Raw genomic sequence first — 18,216 nt, forward strand, 5'->3', positions numbered from 1 at the left:
AAAATACAGCACAATCAAAGAAGCTAAAAGTGGAGGGAGGGAAGGAGAAGCAAAAAGAGATGGGAAAGTTGTGGGGGGCAGGGAGAGAAACCTGAGGAAGGGTGAATTTTTGAGTTGAGGTGATCTTGATATGAGACTCCAGGGAGCCTTTCCCAATCCCTTTTAATTCTAGCCTTCATTGATTATTTCTTATTTATCCTGTATGTAACTTCTTCATAAGTGACTTTTTGCTTGTTACAGCCCCCCTCCCTCCCAGATTGTAAGTTTCTAGAGTGTAGGGAGTGTCTTTTGCCTTTCTTTATATACCTAACCCTTAGCACCTGTAGTAGGTGCTTGATAAAGCCTTATTGACTGTTGGGTGGGTCCAAGAGAATCTCATTTAATTTCAATTCTGAGCCTGAACCACCAGAGTCCAGTCCAGGCTACCACAGACTGTGAATTTCCCTCTGCTTCTTCTCATCCTTTTCTTCCTTGCTTTCTTCTTGAAGCTCATTTTTAACTCTTCCTTTCAACCTGGAGGGTAGAGAAATATTCTTCCAATTTTACTATTTTGACATTCTTACCTCAGGACTACTGAGCTAAAAGAATGCCAATTGTCTAGCAGAAATCCAGTGGTCTAATTAAGTCTATCCTCTTTGTCTTTGTCACTGATCTCCCTATATCTTTCAGTATTTCCCTTGTCACCAGGCTCCCTGAGTGAGGTTAAGTGCATTTAGCTGATAGCAAACATAAGACACAACAAATAAACATCCAAATTTAAACAGCACCCAGTCCACAAGTAAAAATCTAATTATCTAATTAGAGCTATCTACCTTTTTTTTTTAATTGTGTCTCAGGCAATGAAGTGAACCAACTTGGGAAACTGTTTTGTGCATTAAGATAATTCAGTCTGTCTTTCAATTTAATGTGTACCTGTCACAATAGGGAAAATCAGTTTGTGTATTTATTAATTGGAGTTCTTCCTATGGATCTATTGTAAATGATAAACCTATATGAAAGACAATGCTGTGCCATGGTTAAAATTGCTTTCTTATAGTGATTTAAAGGGAAGAGTCTACTAGGAAATAGGAGCCCTTGAAATTCAAGCATTCTTGGGAAATCCAAAAATATTACCATGTATTTACAGGGATTAATGGCTGGCAATGGAAAAGCATAGTCAGTAGTGATGATAATAATTACTGTTGGAATTATAATAATGGCAGTTAACATGTACACAGGCAGCTAGGTGGCACAGTGGATAGAGTGCCAGGCCTGGAGTTAAGGAAGACTGAGTTCCAATCCGACCTCAGATACTTACCAGCTGGGTGACCCTGGTCAAGTCATTTAACCCTGTTTGCCTCAATTTCCTTATCTGTAAAAATGAGCTGGAGAAGAAAATGGCAAACCACTCCAATATCTTTACCAAGAAAACCCCCACAAAGTCAGTCACTGACAGGGAAACAGCAACAACAAACATTGACATGGTGCCTTAAAGTATGTACAATGCTTTATATATTTTCTGTTGTTATATGATATATTATCTCTTTTAACCCTCAGACAACCATGTGTGGTGGGTTTCATTGTTATCCCCATTTTGCAGATGATGTAACTGAGGCTGAGAAAAGTTAAGTGATAGAGTCACACCGTTAGTAAAGAGTCTGAGGTAGGATTCAAACCCAGATTTTCTTGATTCCAAGTTGAGTGCTTTATCCCCAAATAAATACTAAAGAAAGGGAATAGGTATCTATATAACACCTACTATTCGCCAGGCACTGTGCTAAGAGCTTTATAAGTTTTATCTAATTTAATCCTCACAATAGCACTTCAAGGTAGGTGCTGTTATTCTTATTTTACAGGTGAGGAATCCGAGGTGACCAGAGGTTAAGTGGTTTGCCCATGGTCACGCAGCTAGTAAGTGTCTAAGACGAGATTTGAATTTGGATATTTCTGACTCCAGAGCCAGGGCTCTATTTACTGTAGATCTAGATCAGGGGTGGGGAACCTGCCACCTTGAAAGCCACCTGTGGCCCTCTAGGTCCTCAAGCACATCCCTTTGACTGAATCCCAACTTCACGGAACAAATCCCCTAAATAAAAGGATCATCCAGATTCTAGGTGATTAGAGATGACAAGTCAGTTATGTCTCTCTTTTTTTTTTGTTCAGAATCTGCCAGGATTCAAGGAAGGAAATTAATATAATGTCTTAAGAAGAAATTATGCTATGTTGTTTGAATAATGATGGGAGATAAAGATGTCAGTCCTCCTTTGTATTCCCCTTATCAATTGATAGACAAAAATATAATATGTGTCACAGATTTATTGCATAAAACTGACATTTTCTTTTTAAAATTTAAGTTTTATGGATGCGACTTCACTCATTTCTCTGCATCTGCTGTTCACTCCCAACCTTATCCTTCCTTGTCATAAGTTAAACAGTTCAGAGAAACCTGCTGGCAAGATGGGCCAAATTTCAACATAAGATCCCACACCTGCTAGTTGTCCAACTCTTTTTTTTTTCTTTTTGGAGGGGAAAAGGCAGGGCAATTGGGGTTAAGTGACTTGCCCAAGGTCACATGGCTAGTTTTGTGTTGTGTCTGAGATGGGATTTGAACTCAGGTCCTCCTGACTCCAGGGCCAGTGCTCTATTCACTGCACCACCTAGCCCTTAGTCATCTGTAATAGGAATGGAATTTAAAGATCCCTGTATTGGCTTGGTTTTTGGTTTGATTGTGTTAAAACCCAGAGCTTGTGAATCCCACTTGTGGGATGGACTTGTTGACATGAAAAGAGAGGGCTGAACTGGGAGGAGCTGGTGATGTAAATTTAGAGAGACACAAGAAAGGAGAGAGGCAGAAGCATTTTTTGGAAGCAGCACCTTGGAGGCAGAGAGAGACTGAGAGGATTACTGAAGGCCACTTTGAATTGCCCAGGACTTTTGAGAGCTGCCACCCAGAGCTGTCAAGGATGGAGGAGACACGGCTGTTATGCTGGTACTTTGTCTGTCTGTTTTGATGTTGTTTTGGCAGATTTGTCCACTGGTGAAGGACAGTCCTGTTGTTGCAGAGTTTCTGGAACCTTGCTGCTGGTTCAGGGGTCCAGAGACTGTTCTGCAGACAGAGAATGAATTGTGTCCACTGGTGAAGGAGAGTTGTTGCAGAGGTCCTGAAACTTTGCTGCTGGTTCAGAAGCCCTGAAGAAGGATTTTCTTGTTGTGTATTTACAGAAATCCTGGAAGAGGGTTTTGCTAATGTTTTGAAGGGTCCTAGGACTGTTCTGTAGACAGAGAATGAATTAATGAAGACCCTGGCAATGTATCTTGTGGCCTTGCTAAGCTTCGTCTCCCCAGGAACAAAGATTGCTGAGAACTTGCCTCATGTCAAGATGAAGAAAAGACCTCTCTTTGGGTATTAAATGCTGTGCTTAAGCTTGTTGTAATTCTGAGGTAGATTCAATTGTGATACAAGGGTGGGGAACTTTTGACCTTTTTGTGCTCTGTGATTGAACAAATGAATGTACTTTACTTATGATTGGAAACTAATCTCCATTTGAGAAGAGGGTATGTACTAAATGAATGTACAGCCTAGGGGTGGAGTAGTACTTAGAAGAGGGTCTTTAGAATTGACTAAATGAATTATAATGTCCAGGGGTGGTGTAGTACTTGGAGATTATTGAATTACACTTAGTAAATGCTGTATTTTGAATGATGTCATATTTTGATTTTCTCTGTTCTTAATTTTTCACTGAATAAAATGGAGAGCAGCTATGCTGGTATTTTGAACCTTGGGAAGTTGCCTTTGCTTGGCATTACATCGTCCAACTCTTATGAATATGAAGGATGGATATGAAGGGAGTGCTTTCTCCTTTTCTCTTTGTGACCTAGAATGGCTGTTAATTTAAGGATATCTGACTCTCAGAGCTGTGTTCATTTGCATGATCATAATTAGTGTGTATATTATTCTCTTGATTCTACTTTCTTCACTCACATCAGTGAATGATCTTCCCATATTTCCCTGAATGTCTTATAGTTGTAATTTCTTTTTTCCTTTTTAAAAAATTTTTATTTCTTTTTAGTTTTCAACATTCATTTCCACAAGATTTTGAGTTACAATTTTTTCTCCCCATCTTTCTCCTACCCCTACCCCAAAATAGCGAGCCTACTGAATACCCTTCTCCCAATCTCTTCTTTCTTATATCCTCCCCCATCACCCACCTAACTTTCTAGTAGGGGAAGATGAATTTCTATACCCCAGTGCCTGTATATCTTATTTCCAAGTTGCATGTAAAAGAGCAATTTAAAAAAATATATTTGATTTTAAAACTTTGAGTTCCAGATTTTTTCCTTCTTCCCTCCTCACCCACCCCCACTGGGAAGATAAGCAATTCAATATAGGTTGTATATGTGTAGTTACCCAAATCATTTCCATAGTAGTTATATTGTGAAAGACTAACTATATTTCCCTCCATCCTATCCTGCCTCCCACTTATTCTATTTTATTCTTTGACCCTATCCCTTTTCAAAAATGTTTGCTTCTAACTACCCTCTCCCCCAATCTTCCCTCCCTTCTATCATTCCCCCTCTGGATAAGATGTTATTCCCTCCTTAAGCCAAATTCAATGAGAATAAGGTTGTCCTATTTCCTTTCACCTTCCTGCTCTTCACCTCCATTATAACAGTGTTCTCTTGCCTCTTTTATATAAGATAATTTACCCTAATCTATCTCTCCCTTTCTCCTTCTCCCAATAAATTCCTCTCTCACCTCTTAATTTTTTAGATATCATCCCTTCATATTCAACTCATCCTGTGCCCTCTGTCTATGTATACATGAACATACATGTGCCCACACTCACATATATACTTATATACACATACACCCTCCTATACATACATGTATATACATATATATTCTCTTCAACTATCCTCGTACTGAGAAAAGTCTTATGAGTTACAATTATCTTTTTTCCATGTAGGAATGTAAATAGTTCAACTTTAATAAGTTCCTTATGATTTCTTTTTTCCTTTTTACCTCCTCATGCTTTTTGTATTTGAAAGTCAAATTTTCTGTTCAGCTCTGTTTTTTTTTATCAAGAATGCCTGAAAACCCCCTATTTCATTGAATGACAATATTTATTTTCCCCTGTAGCATTATACTTAATTTTTCTGGGTAGGTGATTCTTGGTTTTAGTCCTAGTTCCTTTGACCTCTGGAATATCATATGCTAAGCCCTTTGATCCCTTAATGTAGAAGCTGCTATAGGTATTGTGTTATCCTGATTGTGTTTCCACAATACTCAAATTGTTCCTGACTGCTTGCAGTATTTTCTCCTTGATCTGGGAACTCTGGAATTTGGCTATAATATTCCTAGGAGTTTTCTTTTTGGGATCTTTTTCAAGAGGTGATCAGTGAATTCTTTCAATTTCTATTTTGCCCTCTGGTTCTAGAATATCAGGGCAATTTTGCTTGACAATTTCTTGAAAGATGGTGTCTAGGTTCTGTTTTGGATCATGGCTTTCAGGTAGTCCAATAATTTTAACATTATCTCTCCTGGGTCTATTTTCCATGTCAGTGGTTTTTCCAATTTTCACATTGCTTTCTATTTTTTATTTGTTTGTATCTGTTTTGTGGTATCTTTTTTTATTTTTTGCTTTTTGGAGGGCAATTGGGGTTAAGTGATTTGCCCAAGGTCACATGGCAAGTTTTTGTGTTGCATGTTTAAGGACGGATTTGAACTCAGGTTTTCCTGACTCCAGGGCCAGTGCTCTATTCACTGTACCACCTACCTGCCCCTGTTTTATAGTATCTTGATTTCTGATAAAGTCATTAGCTTCCCATTGCTCCATTCTAATTTTGAAGGAGTTATTCTCTTCAGTGAGTTTTTGACATTCCTTTTCCATCTGGCAAATTCAGCTTTTTAAGGCATTCTTCTCCTCATTGGCTTTTTGGGCCTCTTTTGCCATTTGAGTTAGTCTATTTTTTAAGATGTTATTTTCTTCAGTGTATTTTTGGGTCTCCTTTAGCAGGCTGTTGACTTGCTTTTCCTGATTTTCTTACATCATTCTCATTTCTCTTCCCAATTTTTCCTCTACTTTTCTTACTTGATTTTCAAAATCCTTCTTGGGCTCCTCCATGGCTTGTAAACAGCTCATATTTTTCTTGGAGGCTTTTGATGCAGGAGTCCTGACTTCATTGTCTTCCTCCCACTCCATGCCTTGATCCTTTTTGTCCCCAAAAAAGGAATCTGTGGTCTGTTGGTGCTTTTGTGGCTTGCTCATATTGCCAGTCAATTACTTGACTTTTGAGCTCTTTGCCATGGTAGAACTCTGCTTCCAGGATGGAGAGAGGTATGTCTCAAATCACTGGGGTTTTTGCAGCTGCTGGAACTATTAGGAGGGCACCCTCTCTACAGCCCCCACAAGCTCTGTCTCACTGGCCATACACCTCAGAACCATCACCCAAAACCGTGATCCAGATCCAAGCAGGTTAAAGCAAAAGCCATTACCCTCTGAATGGTTGCTTGGTCCCCCTACATCTGAAGGCCAGGAACTCCTGAGGCAGCCATGCAGAGGCATCTACACAGTCACAGCACCTCTGCTGCTTGTTGCCCCAGGGGCATGGGCTGGATAATGCTCTTCCATTCCCCCCTCATTCCAACAGAGTTCCACACTGACCTTTTACTTTGTTTTTGGGGTTTATGGGTTGAGAAGTCTGGAGATTGCCACAGCTGTTGTTGACTCCCTCTCCTGAAGTTTGCTCCAGCAGCCTCTGGTTGGGGCTGCCCTGGGGCCAAACCACACAATTCAGGTGGGACTGCGCTCAGCTCCCAGCTCAGTATGATAGACCCTTCCTGCTGGGCTGCCAGGCTGCCTTCAGCAGGAGATTTGTTTCTCTCTGTCACTTTGTGGGTTCTGTAGCTGTAAAGTTTGTTTAGAGTTATTTTTTTACATGTATTGGAAGTGATTGGAGCAGGAGCTCATGCCAAGTTTGTGCTTCTACTCCACCATCTTGGCTCTGCCCACCATAGTTGTCATTTCTTGCAAAATAATGATGATCCAAAGCATTTATTACATATCACAGTTTATTCAGACATTCACTAATTGATAGGCACTCACTTATGAGTTTTTGTTGTTGTTGTTGTTATTACAAAAAGTTCTGCTACAAATATTTTGGTGCTCATGGGCCTTTCCTGTTTTTGACCTCTTTATCATATTTTCCTGGTAGTGGGGGTTGCTGAGTCTGAAGGTTTGAAGAGCTTGGTGACATCTCGGCATAATTATAAAAATGATTGGTATTGTTGTTGCTTTTTAGTTGTTTCAGTCATGTCCAAGTCTTTGTGACTCTATTTGGGGTTTTCTTGGCAAAGATACTGGAGTTGTTTGCCATTTCTTTCTCCAGCTCATTTGATAGATGAGGAAAATGAGGCCAACAGGGTTAAGTGACTTACCCAGGATCACTTAACTAGTAAGTGTCTGAGGGAAGATTTTAATTCAGGAAGATGAGTCTTCCTGACCCTAGGCCTGGGCCTCTATCCACTCTGCCACCTAGCTGCTGATGTTTTCTGTTAAAACAATATGATATACAAATTGCATTTTCTCATGGAAACATAAGACTCAAAATCCAAGAGTTGGAAAAGGACCTCAGTGATCATCTAGTCTAAGAATCACCTCTTTTACATACTCAGCAAGTGGACAATCAGATTCTATTTGAAGACCTCTATGTTGGTGGGGGGTGGGTGGGAAGTAGGATCCCACTACTTCCTGGGATAGGACACTTTTTAAAAATTCTTTTTTTTTTCCTTTTTAAAAAATTTTTTTACTTTTCGTTTACAACATTCAGTTCCACAAGCTTTTGAGTTCCAAATTTTCTCCCCACCTCCTCCTCTCCCCTCACCTCCATGGTGGCATGCAATCCAATATAGATTCTACAAATAAATACCCTCACATTTCCATTAGGGAGTTTTTCCTTACGTCATACTTCTACCTGATATTTCTACTTCTGCCATCTGAAGTCAAGCAGGATAAGTCTAACACCTCTTCCATATAATAACCCATTTAATTCATGAAGAAGGTTGTGTTCCCCTTCAGTATGTTCTATACACCTCTGATTCCTTCCAATGTATTTTATATGTCATGATCTTAAGGTCCTTTGCCATTTGGTTTGCCCTCCTGGATACTTTCCAGCTTATTGTAAAACCAATCACGAGTAGCTCTCCTGAGTACTGCTACTTTGAATAACTTTAAGGATCTAATTACAAAGTATAGTGAGCTGTCTATTTATTCAGCAATAAGCTAAAGTAAAACATTTAGGAAACTAAAGCACAACATTCATTATAATATAACATAACAACTCATTGCTAAGGTGGCCACATAGTCTTAAACAAAACATGTCATTCAGTAAGTCACTCCTTAAACAACATAGAGTACCCAAGTAAAAGTCTTTTTTCATCCTGACCAGGGGCTGACTTCCAATCATCCTTAAGCCAGTCATCCTTAAGGTGTAGCAGAAAATACAAACACCATCCACCCCTAGGTCACAGTAAGTCACAATCTCATCAGTCAATTCAGAGTACCCAAGTAAAGTCTTCTTCATGAGTCCATCTATAGGAGTCTCTGTAGAGGGAGGGAAGGAAAACAAGCAGTTATTAAGTACTTAACTATTTGTCAAGCACTGTGCTAAGTGCTTTACAACTATTATTCATTTATTAATAAAAAATATATTATTTCATTTGCTCTTTAGAGGTTTCCTCTTTTTCTTCCTCATTTTAATTTTTCTTTTTGACTTCAGAATTTCATTTCTGAGAACTTCCCATCCCCTCTGGGTTCACTTCCTTGCTGAAGTTTTAGTGCATAGGATCTTCTATATCCTTGGAAATCCTAACACCCACCTTGCAAAGGTATTTGTGAGAATTATGAAATAACATACACAATAGTTTCTATACCGTTAAACTTTCTATAATAATAACTATTATTTTTAGTAGTAGTATTTGGAGAAAGTCTTAAAATAAGGATTCAAAGGGTGGGCCATTCCACAGCTCTATAATAGCCCACAGTCACCAGTCACTGGAGACCAATCAAAGAAATTATTTCCTGTATCTTCTCAGTAGAGGGTGTGGAGGGCAAGTCTAGATTCATGGGAAGTATGTCTTTCCAACAAGTGGCCACATCCTGTGGTGGGTAAAAGATGAAATGATGGAAGAAACAAAGGTTTGATCTTCTGAACATTTCAATTTTATTAAGCAGCATGTGCCAGTTGCCTAACAAAGTGGGACTAGGCCTCCTCAGCTTAGGCTTAGATCCTGAATGCTGGGGGAGATAGACATTTATATGTTAAAAAATCAAATAAGGCCAATTAATTGAAGCAAAACAATTTTAATATTAGGTAATCTGATTTCTAATTGGATGAAAGATTAAGGATTTTCTAAGTTGGGAGAGGAAGATCAAACAGCAACATTCCCTGATTTCAGAAAAAGAGGTTGTCTCCTTCCTCCCAAGTGTCTGTGAACAAACTATCAGAGGAACATGGAAACAATAACTGATTGATTGGTATGGGATCAGTTTTCAGATAAGACAGTTTTATTGTTGTTTCATTGTTTCAGTGGTGTTTGACTCTTCATGACCCCATTTGGGTTTTGTTTTTTTGTTTTTTTTGACAAAGATCCTGGAGTGGTTTGTCATTTCCTTCTCCAGCTCATTTTACAGATGAGAAAACTGAAGAAAACAGGTAAAATGACTTGCCCAGGGTCACACAGTTAATGTGTCTGAGGCCAGATTTGAATTCAGAAAGATAAGGCTTCCTGACTCCAGGCCTGGCGTTCTATCCACTGAGCCATCTAGTTTGTCCAGATAAGACATTCTTTACTTCATATGTGCAATTCTGAGAAAATTCCTTGCATCAGTCTTTGGATCTGACTGAGCATAACTTTGTTCCTTACGTAAAGGTCTCTAAATAGCGGATACAGGAAGAGGTGGTTCAATTTCCTAGGTACACAGGGCTAGATTCAAAGAATATAATAAGTTTCCTCCCAATTCCCACAGTTTCTCATAGGATAGAATTTAGACTAGACCCATAATTGAAAGGAAGGAAAGTGAACTAGTTCCAGAATTGAGTCACAAGACAGAGATAGTGTGGTTCACTCAATCCACACAATTAGCCACTTTCTGTCCTCCTACTTCCCTCAATTCCCTCATTCCACAGATTTCATCAACTTGAATGGGGGAACTCTTTAGATTAATCAGAAAGTCTCTAGATCAGATCCTGACCCCAATACCATTCCAGCGAAAAATTTTAACAGGAAGATAATCCCTCTATGCTAACTAGATTGACAGTACATGAGAGGAACAGCCCAACAAGATACTGGACAAACCAAAAAATCCTGACCAACTATTAGAAATGTTCTGGGGTAAAATATGTGAGAAATTCAAAATTGAATGGCTTGTTTAAACTCAGGTCTTGAAAGATCACTTTAAGCTAGCTACTTCTAAAAGAAGCTCCCAATCAAATCACATCATATATGCAAAGTGCTTTGCAAAATTTAAAGCACATATAGATGCTAACTATAATTATTGTTGTTGTCTAACCACTCCATATTCTTTGGTAGAATATTACCTGTATATAAAAAGCTATTCCACTTTTTTAGTATAAAACTTTAATTTCAGAGCTTTGTAATTATAAATGCTCATGTACATTTAGTTGATCAAGACTCCAATCTCAATCTAGGCTACTTCTGAAGACCACCTGGCAGGATAAGGTACCAGACACTGAGGTCCTTACACAAACTAAACTGCCAGACTTTCAGATTCTGCTTCAGAAAGTGTAACTCCAATGGGCTGGCCACGTTGTTCGAATGTAAAATGTGCACTTGCCAAAAAGACTGCTTTATGGGGAACTCACACAGGGCAAGCGCTCACATGGTGGACAGAAGAAGGAATACAAGGACATGCTCAAGGTCTCTCTCAGCTTTGGAATTGATTGTGTGACATGGGACACACTGGCACAGGACTGCTCAGCATGGCATGCCCACATCAGAGAAGGTCCTGTCCTCTATGGGTGAAGCAGAATTGAAACAACTGAAAGGAAACACAGGATGTGCAAATTAAGACTGTCCACCCCTAATGTTCACATGGACTATTTGTGCCTGACCTGTGGTGGAGCATTCTGAGCTCATATTGGTCTGATCAGTCACATTGGGACAAATTGAAACTTGACTTTAGCATAGTGATGTCATTTTGGTCCTCTTCAAGAATGAAGGACAACAACCAGCACACATCAAAAGAGAAAAATAGAAGTCATGAAAAAATGTTCTTTTTTTTTTTCTCTAAAGCAATCGGGGTTAAGTAACTTGCTCAAGGTCACACGGCCAGTTATTTTTGTGTGGGTGCCGAGTATCTGAGGCTGGAACCGATCCCAGGTCTCCCGACTCTGGGGCCGGTGCTATTACTCACTGTGCCACCTGGCCGCCCCTCAGGGGCTTCTTTACCATTAGGAAATAATGATTTTAAAGTATCTTACACACTGATTGTAATAAATTATAAAGTCAGCATTTTATATTATGGATTTTTATTCATTAACTTTTTCAAACACAACTATATTATAGTTGAATATTACAACAAAAATGATAACTAGTAGTGAATGTGTTAAAATGATAGTAGTCCTTCATTTGTTCACTATTGCACACAAAAACCAGCATTATAATGAGTATTCACTGGCCCCCAGCAAGAGGTTTGACTCTGAGATGAAGTACTTAGAACCCTCTCTATTGTAATAGTGGCTTCTTTCTTTAGGTGGGTCAAAGTCCACTGATTCTGCCTGATTCTTTTTTTTTTTTCAGTCTCCTCTACTTCCTTTCCTTCAAGCAGCACCTTTGCCAACAAAGATAGCTTATCTGATAGGAGAAAGCTATTTTCTGGGAAGTTTACCTTAAATCCAACTATTAGAATCTCCTTTTCAATAAGGCTGGTGATAAATTGTGCCTTCATTCAGCACACATTTGATGTCTCTGATAGTCGACCAGGATGAGAAGTAATGACTGTAGTTCTTCTGTTAAGAGTTGTTAATGGTTTCCAAACGCCACACACAACTTCAGCCAACTCGATAGTCATAGCCACAAAAAGGTTCTCATCTCATCATATTAATACAACATTGCTCTTCTGGTGCAAAACAGTGAGAATATTTCCTGGCTGAAGGCCTGGTTCCTGGTCACCTTCACCATGGAATGTCATCTTCTGACAGTCTTTCATGTCCTTTACAATATGGACCTTCAGAATCTTTTTCTCTTGAACAACTTTCCTGCTATCACAACTTTTTCATCTGTCTTTATGGATGATTGCTCATGAAACTGCAAATCTTTTATTCACAACTTTCTGTTCCTTTTAAATATACAATAAAGTTATTCCAATTCCAATACCCCTGCAATTGGGACAACATTCTAGACCTCCTTTCTTCTCATCCTGTATTTCCCATTTATCACAAAATACATTCTTTTGCAAAGTTAGTTTTCTTGTTGCACCATTATATCAATCTTGATCACTAGCACCTGATGAATAACATTTTTACCTCTCTGTTCCCTTTGCATTTTGTGTTGTTATTATCCTGTTTTACAGATGAGGGTATTAAGAAAGAGATTAAGTGACTGAGGTAGAATTTGCACTCAAGTCTTCCTGACCCCAAGTACCATGATCATCTATTGAATTATACCACCTAACTGCTTCATGTATACCTAAATCTCCTATTCTCTCTCTTCTTCTCTCTTTCCCTCTCCCTCTCTCTTCCTCCCTCCCTCTCTCTCTCTCTTTCCCTCTTCTCCCTCCTTTCTTCATTTATCTCTCCTCTTCCCTCTCTATTTCTCTTTCTTTTCTCCCATTCTTTCTCTTTTCTCCAGATGGGGAGGAGAAATATTTGTAGTAACTCAGAATATGATAAGTTAGGTTTTGTGTGAACTTCACACCAGTTTCTCATTAGTTTTCTGCCTAGAAATATAAGGTTAGTTTATCTCATCCATATCTCAATATGTGTTTGTAACACATGGACAGTATATAAGGTTTTCTATTTGGGGGATCAAAAACCTAAGGAACAAAGGCTACAAGTTTTCTTGGGCTCTCTTTAAAAATCTAACACATTTCATTTGTGGTTGTAGGCAAATGAATGGCTAACAGCACTTTAATTGAAATCAATAGTGCACTTCAGCAGTGTTACTTCCTTCTAAGTAAATTTACCCTACTTTGTCTGTAGTACACATATTTGATCTACTTACAGTTTGTAAAGCAAGAGAGTTACTGGGATGAGGGAGTCCAAGACTGGGTCTAGGATCAGTTCAAGGCACTGGGAATGTTTCTCCTGGAGAAAGAGAAGACTTGAAGAGTAAGGGAGGACATCCTTAACTATTCAACTAGCATGTTGAAGAGGATCTTAATATGGTCTGCTTGGCCCTTAAGAGCAGAACAATTAGCAGTGAGTAGGGGGTTGCCAAGTGGCAGATTTCAGAAAGCTTCCCAGTCATTAGAGGTATCTAAAAGAGGAATGGACCGCTGAAGGATATAGTAGTTTTCCCATCACTGGAGGTCTTCAAGTGAGGGCTGGATGTCACCATGTCAAGGATTTATACTGGAGAGGAGATTCTTGATCTGGTGCAAGTTTAACCTAAAGTACCTCTGATAACCTTCCCAGCTCTATGAGTCTGTGACTGCCTTCCATGTGATAACCCTATGGACAGCTCTCCTGTCCCTGGTCCTTTTACACTGATTTTTTTCAGGTGTTCATCATGTGGTCCTTCTCTAGACCTGTTTACCTTCTCTAGACAGCCTCCAACTTGCTAATTATCTTATTAAAATGGGACTACCAGAACTAATACCAGTATTAGAGCAGTGATATGACCAGGGCAAAGGCCACTGGGACCATCTCAATCATCCCAGTTATCAGGACGCTCAGGGTGACAGTCATGTTTTGTGTGCTGACTGGAACTTTCCACCTTATCAAAGGGCCAGGCCTTTTTCCACACAAACTTTTCCTAGCTATGATTCCTCCCACAAACTGCTTTCTAGCTGTGATACCTCTCTATCCCTCCACCTCTCGTAACCCCATTTATATTTGTGAATTTAGTTGTTGTTTTTAAACTTCAGAAGATTTTATATCTCTGCTTATTAATTATAATCTTATTATAATGAAATCATTACAGTTTAGGGAGATCTTTTTCACCCTGATGCATTTTAACTACTTCCCCCATCTTCATGTCATTAGCAAATGAATGAATGAAGCATTTCTTAAGCATTTTCTCTGTGTAAAGCACTGAGTACAAATTTTAAAAACATTAGATACTCCCTACTCTCAAATAGCTCACATATGCATATAGGGAAGGAACATACAGAAAAGGGTCCAACTGCAAGATGGATGGAAAGGGCTGGTGGTCTTTAGGGTGTGTAATGGGAATGAGAATTTGAAGATCTTCCCTGCCCCTTAATAGACCTAGGAGGGAATTTGCAGACCTTCCCTGCTTTGAAAGTAAACTCTGCCCCCTGATAGGCTGAATGTTATCACATGGAGCCTGTGATGGAGGGAATTTGCTAAAGGGTGGAGCAGAACCCACAGGAAGTTTCCCTGCTGTGAAGATAAACTCTGTCCCCTAATAGGCTGAACGTAGTCACATTGAACCTGTGGTGGGAGGAGTTTGCTAAAGGGAAGCAGGGCCCACAGGAAGTTGGGAGCCAGAGCCAGAGAGAGGTGAGAGGGAGAGATGCTCAGGCAAGGAGAGAGAGAAGTTTGTAAGTAAATTTTGATCTTGTATTCGTTTGTGGGAAGGCTGAAGGATGCTGTGGCTCTCAGTGTTATTATGATAGCTTCTTAATATCTTTGGTACTATGATGGAATCGACTTACTAGTTTTGGAATTCAGTTTTCTGGTGTCTAAATAAATGTTTCCGTTCTTTCCTGTACTTGGAGTATCTGTTTTATTTTGTGATCTAACATCATGCGATATTTATAGTCATAGTCTTGATCATGATTGTGGGTGCTGTAAATACTACATTGGCGCTACAGGATGCAGGAATAGATGGTAAAACACCATCTTTCATGTCATTTGCAGTAATAATATCTGTTATATTGAGCCCTTCAATGACGATCAGGATGTTGATGGTGAGTACAGGCAATTGCCAGGTCACATCTTCACAATGGTTGTATTCTTGGTTGTGGGATATGTGGTGGTCTGGAAAAAGAGCCCGGGTCCATCTTAGGCACTGCCCTTCCTTGGTCTCTAGAACTTTGGTGTCAGTGATGGTAGGGATGTCTGACCCCATTTCTGCAAGGATCGCTTCTCTGGATAATGGCTTTAGGGCCAGGCTGGAAGCTGACCTGGTGGCCTGGGAGGGGCATTACTATTCCTAGGACTTTTGAGTGCAGGGTTTTGAGCTGTTTCCTCTAGGATCTGAAAGGAGTTGGATGTGACAGCTTGACTTTGTTGGCACATGCCACCACTTTTCTCTTTCTTGGGGCTTCTTGCTGCTTCAAATGGCTAGTTTGCCTCTCCCTTCAGTGGCTCTTGGTTGGTACTTGGGAATAGTGGTAGTGACAGAGATTGGGGAACGGTATTCTAAAAAGGGATACTCTTTTTAATAATGACAGCATATATGTGTGGGAGGCAGTGTTGACATTTTGTACAAATCTGGTAAACATTCATCTATACCTTTATTCAAATCATTGATAAAAATATTAAGGCAAAATTGAAAGGCAGCGTAGTGTAGTAGAAAGGTCATTAGCCTTAAAATCAAGAAGAGCCAGGTTCAAATCCTGCCCCAGACAATTGTCTAGCTGTATCACCCTGGCAAGTCACAGAACTGCTGTTACCCCCACTAAGTTTCCTCCTCTCTAAAATAAAGGGGTTAGAATGGATTGCTTCTAGGTCTCTCTCAGTTCTAAATCCTTGGTGCCATGTTCCTTTACTAAAAAGAACACAACCAAATATAAATCCCTATGAGACTAGTAAGGTTCTTCTGATAGTCCACCTTACTCCATTTTGCAGATGAGGCCCGGAGGTGCCCAAAGTCATCTTCTCAATTAATAGAAGAGCCCAAATGAAAACCCAATATCCTTTCTTCAATGCTAAATTGCCATGGAAAATCTTCTATTAATAGCCATGTGCTATTATGCTAGCTATAATAATACCAACACTGGTTATTATTAGTGGTATTATGCTAGCTATAATACTAGTTACTATTCTTAGTACACTAATATTACTTATATACTAATAATGGTTACTATAAGTGGCAGCTCATGGTAAGACATTTGTTTCTCTCTCTATCTCTTGCTTTCAAATCATACAATCTAGCAGTGTACCTTGCTCCCTGTAGTCATGATCACCTAAGATGGACATTTTGCTGAGATGACTGGGTAGCATGAATGACCAGCACCCTGTGGGTTCAATCTAATCTCAGCTTGGCCCTGGTACTGGCCTGAGAATTGGTAAATTAGCACATGAGTATTGGGAAAAGTGGGGCAGCACAGTAGAGTGAATAGATTACTAGACTCAGACTCAAGAAAACCTAGATTAAAATCCAAGTGTGTGATCATGAGCAGATCCCTTAATATTTCCAAATTGCCATTTCCTCATTCATAAAATTGGGATGATAATGCCCATAGTGGTCACTTGGCAGGATTATCATGAGAATCAAATTATATTGTATCTGAAAAGGCCTTTGCAAGATTACAAGCACTACATAAAATGCCAGGTTTTGTTTTTTTAAATGAAATTATATTTTCCAAGATTGACCAAGGTATTATTAATAATCATTTTGATGAATGGGCAGCATGGCATAGTGGATTGAAATCTAACCTCAGATCTGGGAAGACCTGGGTTTGAGTCTTGCTTCTGATATTTACTGGCTGTGTGACCCTGGGTAAATCATTTAATCTTTCAATGTTCTGGGCAATTCACTAACCAAATAAATTGAAGGGAGGATCTTGATCTGTATCACTAGTAAAAAAGTTTCTTCATCCAAGGAGTTGCCTATACCAATGGAATCACAGCTCCAGGCTTTCTCCTAATCTAGTCCTTTGATATAAACTAGTCAGATATAGGAGATGGGCTGTGCCGTCTCATTCAGCCCTTCCAGTTTGGACTTGTCTCTCATATCCTTGTCAGCAGGTGTGGTGGTTGTTGTTCAGACATTTCAGATTCTTCATGACCCCATTAGGGGTTTTCTTGACAAAGATACTGGAGTGGTTTGCCATTTCCTTCTCTAGCTCAGATGAGGAAACTGAGGCAAACAGGGTTGAGTGACTTGCCCAGGGTCATACAGCTAGTAAGTGTCTGGGGTCAGATTTGAATTCCGGTTTTCCTGACTCCAGGTCCTGTGCTCTATCCACTGTACCACCCATCCACTGTCCTATAGCATGTGGTTAGCATGCTTCATTTTCAGTCCTTTGGAATCCAGGTTGAAACCACTGCTTTATAAGATTGTAAAACCTAGTGCTATACATTGAGGCAATTCGTTACTGATGGAGAAAGTATAGAATAGGAAAAAATACAAATAAAGAAATAAGAGTAACAAATCTACAAATGTTTGTTTCTATACAAAAAGACTTTGAAAGGGGCTCCTCACTAATTCTCTTCAAATTTTTCTCCTTCCTCTTCTTCCTCATCTTCCTCCTTGTTCTTTTAGTTCTGATCATACTTGAGAAAAACTGCAACTCATAATCTGTCTTTAACACCCATTTAAAAAAAACCCAAATTTATAATTTATTTCTTTTATAAAATTTGAGTTCTTAATTCTCTCTCTGTCCATTCCCTGTCCCATGCATTGAAAAGGCAGTAGGATATTGATTATATATGTGAATTCATGTAAAACATTTCCATATTAACCATGTTGCCCCCCCAAAAAGAGCAAGAAAAATAAAGTTTAACACCCATTCTTGGAACCTGGTAATTTCCCTTTGAACTGAATAGTGTGCCAGCAAGCAGAAAGCACTCTGGTGCTTTGGATGGTGGCTTATCAGCATGTGCCAAAAACACTACCCATGACAGTGTTCCTGGGTTTATCTCATTTTCCCACAAGACCAGAAGCCCTTACAGGCAGGTGCTATCGAATGCCTTCTGTTCACTACAGATAGTGAGTATTCAGCTGGTAATGATCTTGGCTCCCTAGACCAGAGATGATTTCTATTGGCAGGGGTGAGGGGAGGGATCTGAGAAGGGAGGGGTCACTATATTATCAATGTGTTTATAGGATTTTATCCCATCTATCTCTTTCTGTTTTTCATA

At 39.4% G+C, this 18,216-nt stretch overlaps 1 protein-coding gene and 1 pseudogene across 4 annotated transcripts in view; one reads left to right on the forward strand and one right to left on the reverse strand.

Moving 5' to 3' along the window:
• CD58 (CD58 molecule) overlaps nucleotides 1-18,216 on the forward strand; it is a 98,033-nt gene that overhangs the window by 35,647 nt on the left and 44,170 nt on the right. The window lies entirely within an intron of this gene.
• LOC138162811 (dnaJ homolog subfamily A member 1 pseudogene) lies at nucleotides 8,893-18,204 on the reverse strand (annotated as a pseudogene).

The sequence above is a fragment of the Petaurus breviceps genome, unplaced genomic scaffold, assembly GCF_028583685.1.
Source record: "Petaurus breviceps papuanus isolate PSGF00001 unplaced genomic scaffold, PetGlider_PUasm1.0 186, whole genome shotgun sequence".
In the NCBI taxonomy this organism is placed as follows: Eukaryota; Metazoa; Chordata; class Mammalia; order Diprotodontia; family Petauridae; genus Petaurus; species Petaurus breviceps.